We start from the raw sequence: 7500 nt of genomic DNA on the forward strand, positions 1-7500 counted from the left end.
AACCATCCTTAGTTCCTGAAACCACAACCAGATAAGCATTAATCATAACCGAGAATAGAACGGATTGATTCTACCATGCTTGGCTTGGTTCCTAGAACTTAGATAAACCTCAGTCAACATAATCACAAAACGTATGGACCTACCTACCGTATCCTAAGTCATACAACCAACCACCCTTGACTTAGAATCAGATAGATAGTCCAGAATAGATAACAGAACACACGAACAGATCCGGATCGTTCCCAAAGACCAATCCGTCTATCCGGATAGAATCTAGGTGCGACCGGTCAATGGAGTCCGGCTCAATGGCCCAACGGACTCCCTTACCTGATCCGGCCTTAGGCCTGGATCCAATCGGCCGAGTAAGCCTCAAGCCTAATCCGGAAGGCTTAGCAACCGGTCAGACCTTGCGACTCTACCTTGGCTTAGACAAACCGTGACCTTGTATTCACTAGACAAGCCATAGGCTGATCCATAAGGATCGGTCCTAACTTGTCCCGAAAGACACCGTTTGGAACATGCACCCTTTGGCCAATCGTGCCTCTTGGTCCTCGTACCTTTTGATGTTCGCAACCTTTGGTAACTCGTACCTTTTGGTCCCTGACACCCTTTGGCAACTCGCAACCTTTGAACACTCATGACTCTTGACAACTCGTGCCCTTTGGGTCATTCCCAACCGTTCGTCCTAACCGCCCAGTCTTGGTGCGATCGGATCATCCGTCTAACCGACCCGTGTCAAGGTTAGCGGTCTAGTTATGTATGGCCAAAGCCTAGGGACGTGTCCCTTGGACTCAACCAACACAACCCTTCGTGTTTAACCAGAGAGAAGAGAAGAGAAGCGAATTGAAATAGATCAGGAGAGCCGGATGGGACTTAGGAACCGACCAGAGCCGCCGTGCGGTCGCATGGACCGTCCGTTCGGTCTGATGGAGCCACGGCCCATCACATACCTTGTGAACCACGTCTGGGTTCTCCATGCTCTTCTCCTTGTCTTGATCTCCCATTCTTGACCGGGGTTAGTTCTCAAACGATCAGAGTCGCCGGAACACAACGCCACCACAATCGGCCTTTCTCTTGGCCGGAACTCTCTCTTTCTCTCTTTCTTTCTCTCTACGTTTTTCTCTGAGTATTTTACTCTGGAATTGGATAATGAAATCGACCAGAGAGCCCCCATATTTATAGAGAACGAGGGGGTAAGTCTTGCCCCACGAACAGGCACGACTTGCTAGCGAAAGGGCACCATCGGCCAAGGGTTGTCCCCTTTCGGCCACTTGCATCCCTTCGCCCTTTCTGATTGGGTTTGGGGTCGGTCACAAGCCCAACCCACGCCCTAGGCCTTCTGGGCACAGCCCACAGCCCTGACCAAGGACCCAACAGCCCATGGCCTCATGGCCGGACCTCCCAGCCCGCCACTGACCCAGACCCGGACCATCGGCCTAAAGCCCGGACAGTCCGTCTAGCTGAGATGAGCTGACACTCAGCTGCCTCAGCTGAGTGAGCTAGTTGTCCAGCTAGTGGAGCTGACTTAGTAGGGACTGAGCTGGAGTAAACTGCTCCTAGCTTCCTTGAGCTGGCCAAGCTACTCGTCCACTTTGTCCTAGCTACCGTCTTACTCGTCCTAGCTAACACCTAGCTCGTTTAAGGTTAAGTCTAAGTTTCCTTATATCCTAACCTTCTTTCTCGACCATGGAACGCTTGCCTTGATGTCTCAAGACCGGCTTGTACGTTTCCTCGAACCATGGCGTCCCAACAATCCTATTCAGGATTGGGGGCGTGACAAGTCTCCCCCCTTGGGATGGATTCGTCCTCGAATCCGAATCGAATGCTTCCTCGGAAAAAACTGGTCCAACACTCTGGGTACTCTGCTTTATTCTAGCTTCGGTCTCCCAAGTGATTATATCCTGACCATTACAGTCCCAGACGACCTTGACCATCTGGACCGTCTTCTTCCTTGTTGCTTTTTCCATCCTATCTATGATTCGAACTGGCTCGTTTCCAAGGTTAAGTTCTGACCAAGATCGTCTGGAATGGCAGGAAGAGCGATGTCCTGGTCCGTCAAACATTTCCGAAGTTGGGAGACGTGGAACACATTATGAAATGCGTCCATCTTGGCCGGCAAGTCTAACTTGTTAGGCCACCATCCCAACTCTTTCAATAACTTTGAACGGCCCAAGTATCTCGGGTCTAACTTCCGTCCCGGAAATTCGGACTCGTCCTTTGAAGGTAATCATTTTGAGATACACCAAACACCTACTTGAAACTCGAGATTCCTTCTTCGATCTGCATAGTTCTTTTGGCGTCTTGTGCCTGTCTCATCTTGTCCCTCAAGAACTTGATCTTTTCGGTTGTCTTCGACAATCTCGGACCAATCATGCTGCGTTCCCAACTTGGGTCCAGCATAGGGGTGTCCTGCATGGACGCCCATACAGAGCTTCGTACGGGCGACATGCCAATACTACTATGGAAAACTATTGTTGTAAGCAAATTCTACCAGAGGTAGATGTTTCTCCCAGGAATCACCCCAGTCGAGAACACATGCTCTCAACATATCTTCCAATGTCTGATCGTACGTTCAGACTGTCCATCGTCTGTGGGTGGGTGATAGGCTGTACTCAGTTCACCCGTCCTCCTAAGGCCTTTGGAAAGCCTTCAGAAGTAAGATGTGAACCTTGAATCCCTATCCGAGACTATGCTTGCCGGCACACCATGTAGCGACGATCTCATCAATATACTTACGTACAATCTGATCTACCCCGTCCGACTTCTTGATGGCCAGGAAGTGTGCTGATTTGGTTAGGCGATCAACCACAACCCAAACCGCATCCTTTTTTCTCGTGGTAGGGAACCGGTCACAAAGTCCATTGTGATGTGATCCCATTTCCATTCCGGAATAGGCAAGCTTTGTAATAACCCACTAGGCACCTGATGTTCTGCTTTGATGAGTTGGCAAGTGGAACACTTGGCCACCCATCCGCTACATCTGCCTTCATACGGATCCAATGATAGATTTTTAAGGTTCTGGTACATCTTGGTCGCCCAGGAGGAACCGAGAATCTGGACTTATGAGCTTCCCTCATATCTCTTCCTTTAGACTCCTATCATTAGGAACGTGATCCGACCGTTTACTAGGATGGTACCATCCCTTGCGATCTGGTACTCCGTCCTATCGTTCTGAGCAACCTTATTCAGGTTCTCGTCCTGACCTGAGCTAAACCGGATTCGGGTAAGCAGGTCGGCTTGGTTAACCGCCTCCAACCCCAAAGCTTCGGTTGTCGTAGTCAGCACATTCAGCCGCAGAGCACGGACCATACCGTCCAGGTCGTCCGCCTCCCGTTCGGCCGATACATCAGCCCTCTTCCGGCTCAAAGCGTCTGCTACCAGATTAGCCTTTCCCGGATAGTAGGTGATGTCCAAATCGTAGTCAGCTACGAATTCCATCCACCTCCTCTGCCTTAAGTTTAACTCAGGCTGGGTGAATATATACTTAAGACTCTTATGTCCGTAAGTATCTGAACTTTGGCGCCATACAAGTATGATCGCCAAATCTTTAAGGCGAATACTACCGCAGCCATTTCGAGATCATGGGTGGGGTAGTTTCCCTCATGTTTCCTCATTGCCTGGACGCATAAGCAATGACTTTCCCATGCTGGTCAATACGCAACCTAGTCCAGTGATGGACGCGTCCGTATAGACCACATATGGTTGGTCGGCCTCCGGAAGTACTAGGACGGGTGCGCTAGTCAGCATGTTCTTAAGTGCGGAGAAACATTCCTCACACTCTTCAGCCCATGTGAACTTAACGTCCTTCCCAGTCAACCGCGTCATAGGCTGAGCCAGCTTGCGAATCCTTTCACAAACTTCCTATAGTAACCTGCCAGCCCTAAGAAGCTTCTGACTTCCGTAGCACTGCGTGGTCGGGGCCAATCCTTGATGCCCTGATCTTCTCTGGATCCACCGAGATGCCCTGATCGGAAACAATATGCCGAGGAACCCATACTCTTCTGCCAAAAGCTACATTTACTGAGTTAGCATAGAGTTTATGTTCTCGTAATCGTTCCAGCACGGCTCTCAAGTGTTCTATGAGATTCCTCATCCTTGGAATAAATTAGGATATCATCAATGAAGATGATCACGAATTCATCCAAGAAATCTCGGAACACGCTGTTTATCATTTTCATGAAAGCGGCAGGTGCATTGGTCAGACCGAACGGCATCACTACGAACTCGTAATGACCGTACCTGGTCCTAAATGTCGTCTTCCTAATATCATTTGGCTCTATAGGGATCTGATGATACCCTGAAGCCAAATCAATCTTGGAAAACCACTTGGCTCCTTTGAGTTGATCCAACAGTTCGTCTATCCTGGGCAACGGGTACTTGTTCTTCACAGTGACCCTGTTCAACCCTCGATAGCGATGCCACAGACGCATGCTACCATCCTTCTTTCTCACGAAGAGGACTGGTGCACCCCAAGGGGAGCTACTTGGCCGTATGAACCCCTTGTCAAGCAATTCTTCCAATTGCTTCTTTAGCTCGGCCATCTCGGCCGGAGCCATCCGGTACGGACTCTTGGACAGCGGAGCTGTCCCTGGCTCTAGTTCATCATAAATGGATCCGACCTATCAGGGGGGACACCCTGAGGTACCTGGAACACATCTCGGAATTTCGCCCCCAACGAATCCTCTGCAAGGTCTTTCAGACAGACCGAATGCCGGCTCTGTAGTTGTAATTGTAGCCAAAAAGGACTGACAACCCTGTTCCAACATCCGAACGCTCGAACTGCTGAAACCACTACTTTCTTTGAGCCGGACACAGACATGGTACTGAATCGGTCGAAGCCCAGTCTCCAATTGCACACGACCTTATGGCAATCGAGAGTGGCCCGATACTTTCCCAACCAGTCCATACCTAGGATCACTTCGTGATTCTTTAGGTGGACACAGACTAAATCCACAGGGAATACCTTTCCCTGTATTGACACTGGGGATATTTGACATGAGACCTAGCGAGTTCATGGCTTGCCTCCGGCCGCCCTCACTATCCCAAAATTATCTCCAGCGTCCAGACAGGAAACCCTTCCGACCAGTCCCGGACTCACAAAACTAGTGTTAGCCCCTGTGTCGAAAAGTACGTGGGTTTCCACACCACCATCATGAGGGTTCCTAATAGAGACCCTCATCAGATCCCCTAGACATTCTAGGTTCCATACCAAGCATTTCTACTTGAAGTAAAAAGAAAAATTTAGGAATTACCAGAGATCGAATCAACGATCCAGAAGCGCCGTCGTCCCGGGATAGCTATACACCCTTGGTGTGTGGTCGGCCTACTCTGGGTCGACTTGCCTGTGTCTCCCCGGCCCTCCCTTGTCCTTGTAGCTTAGGACAATCTTGTAGGTCCCCTCTTGCCACATAGGAAGCAAGTCACGGAGCCGCTGCCACTGGACTGGTCGGAGAATTGGTTTGGTCGAGTGCAGTTTTGGATCGTGTGATCCATGCTGCCACATCGCACACAGCCCCCATGGCCTTCCAGCACTCACCGGGATGATTCTTTCCACACTTGGGACATGTAGGTCGGCCACCAGAGGTCTTACCTCCGTCCACCTGGTCCACTTCCTCTTTTTATCATTTGTTTTGCCCGAGGGCCAGACTGTGACTTAGCCTAAGCTTAGCTTCTTGCCAAGTTAGACTCTAGCAAAGCCACCGTTAACAGTCCCCGACGGTGTTGAAAGTGCGGATCGAGCAATGGGTCTTCAGTTCGGGCTTTAGGCCTCGGGTTGAACCTACGGACTGGACTGCCTCGTCCTCCAGCTCTCTTCCAACAAACCGTCTGAGCCGGTTGAATTCTTCTTCGTACTCCCGTACGGTCCTGCGGCCTTGGGCCAAATCTAGAAATGAGTCCAGACGATCCCAAGCCTCAGCAGGGAAGTATTGCGGTTGAATTCAACTTCAAAATCCGCAAAACTTCCAGACTCCCCTTGGTGCGCTTGTCCACCGCAAGCCACCAGTTATGCGCGTCCCTTCCAGGAAGTGAACCGCAATGTCGCGTCTGTAATCCACTGGACAGCGAGTTGATTGAAAGTTTCGGACCAACCTACTCCTCCACTCGTTGCCACATAGGGTCGGTGCTACGGAGAAATGCTTCGTACCCAACCGGGATAAATGTTTGAAGCAGACTCAGATAGTCCACCCTTTTCCAGACTTTTCCGGTGGATCGATCTCGATCACCTCGCGTTTCCACAACTGGACCATTGGTGTAGGGGTGTCGTAGCCACAGGCGTAGCCTGACCAACCGAGGGAGTTCACTAGGGCGTTTGGCAGTTGCGCCAGGCCGCAACCTGAGTCCCCTTTACCTTCATGGCCTCTAACAAGTCCTCTTTGGACAGTGTTGTGGGCATTTAGCCATTCCAGCGGCACCATTCTCTCATGCTGGTCACATAGAGGTAGCGTTAGAAGGATTCCACTCCTCGTCACTCTCCCGATGTTCCTGACCATCCTGTTGCGTCCCCGTAAGATTAGCCTGATCAGTTGGCAACACGTCTCTAGTGTCAGCTGCGGCCGGATCGGTTTGCAATCCGGATAGATTGGTCCCGTCCATGGCCGCTTGACTAGACTGACCGGCTGTTTTCTTACTCTTTCGGGACTTTCCCGATCTGCTTTTTCCAGCCTAAGGATTAGACAATGTTAGTACGAACACACTAACATAAACAAAACAAAACAATCCCTAGACTAAGCAATCAAACCTCACCGTGAGACCTAATCAGCTGGCTGCGTGTGTGTGTGTGGACTGCCTAACCCAACTATCCTAGAATCAAGCATGCTCTGATACCAACTTGTAAGACCCGAACCCTGGCCTCTCGACCTGATGGAGTCCGCAGGCTTACTTATTAATTTCTTTGCTCGTTTGATCCATTTTGATGTCTATTAGTTACTAAGTCATATTCGAATATGAGGTTCATAAACAAAGGAACAGATTGCACAGCGGAATAACAATGTATAAACTTTGTATTACTTAGAAACATGAGATTCAATACACAACTTCTTAACAGTCTCGTAGACAATCACTAGTTCATCCCTAGTATCATCTAACCACACGTTACACAGCCTCTCACTGACCGAGCCTTCACGGCTCCTTGGCTTGACCAGAACCATCCTTAGTTCCTGAAACCACAACCAGATAAGCATTAATCATAACCGAGAATAGAACGGATTGATTCTACCATGCTTGGCTTGGTTCCTAGAACTTAGATAAACCTCAGTCAACATAATCACAAAAACGTATGGACCTACCTACCGTATCCTAAGTCATACAACCAACCACCCTTGACTTAGAATCAGATAGATAGTCCAGAATAGATAACAGAACACACGAACAGATCCGGATCGTTCCCAAAGACCAATCCGTCTATCCGGATAGAATCTAGGTGCGACCGGTCAATGGAGTCCGGCTCAATGGCCCAACGGACTCCCTTACCTGATCCGGCCTTAGGCCTGGATCCAATCG

This window comes from Brassica napus, unplaced genomic scaffold (assembly GCF_020379485.1).
Source record: "Brassica napus cultivar Da-Ae unplaced genomic scaffold, Da-Ae ScsIHWf_1827;HRSCAF=2463, whole genome shotgun sequence".
NCBI lineage: Eukaryota > Viridiplantae > Streptophyta > Magnoliopsida > Brassicales > Brassicaceae > Brassica > Brassica napus.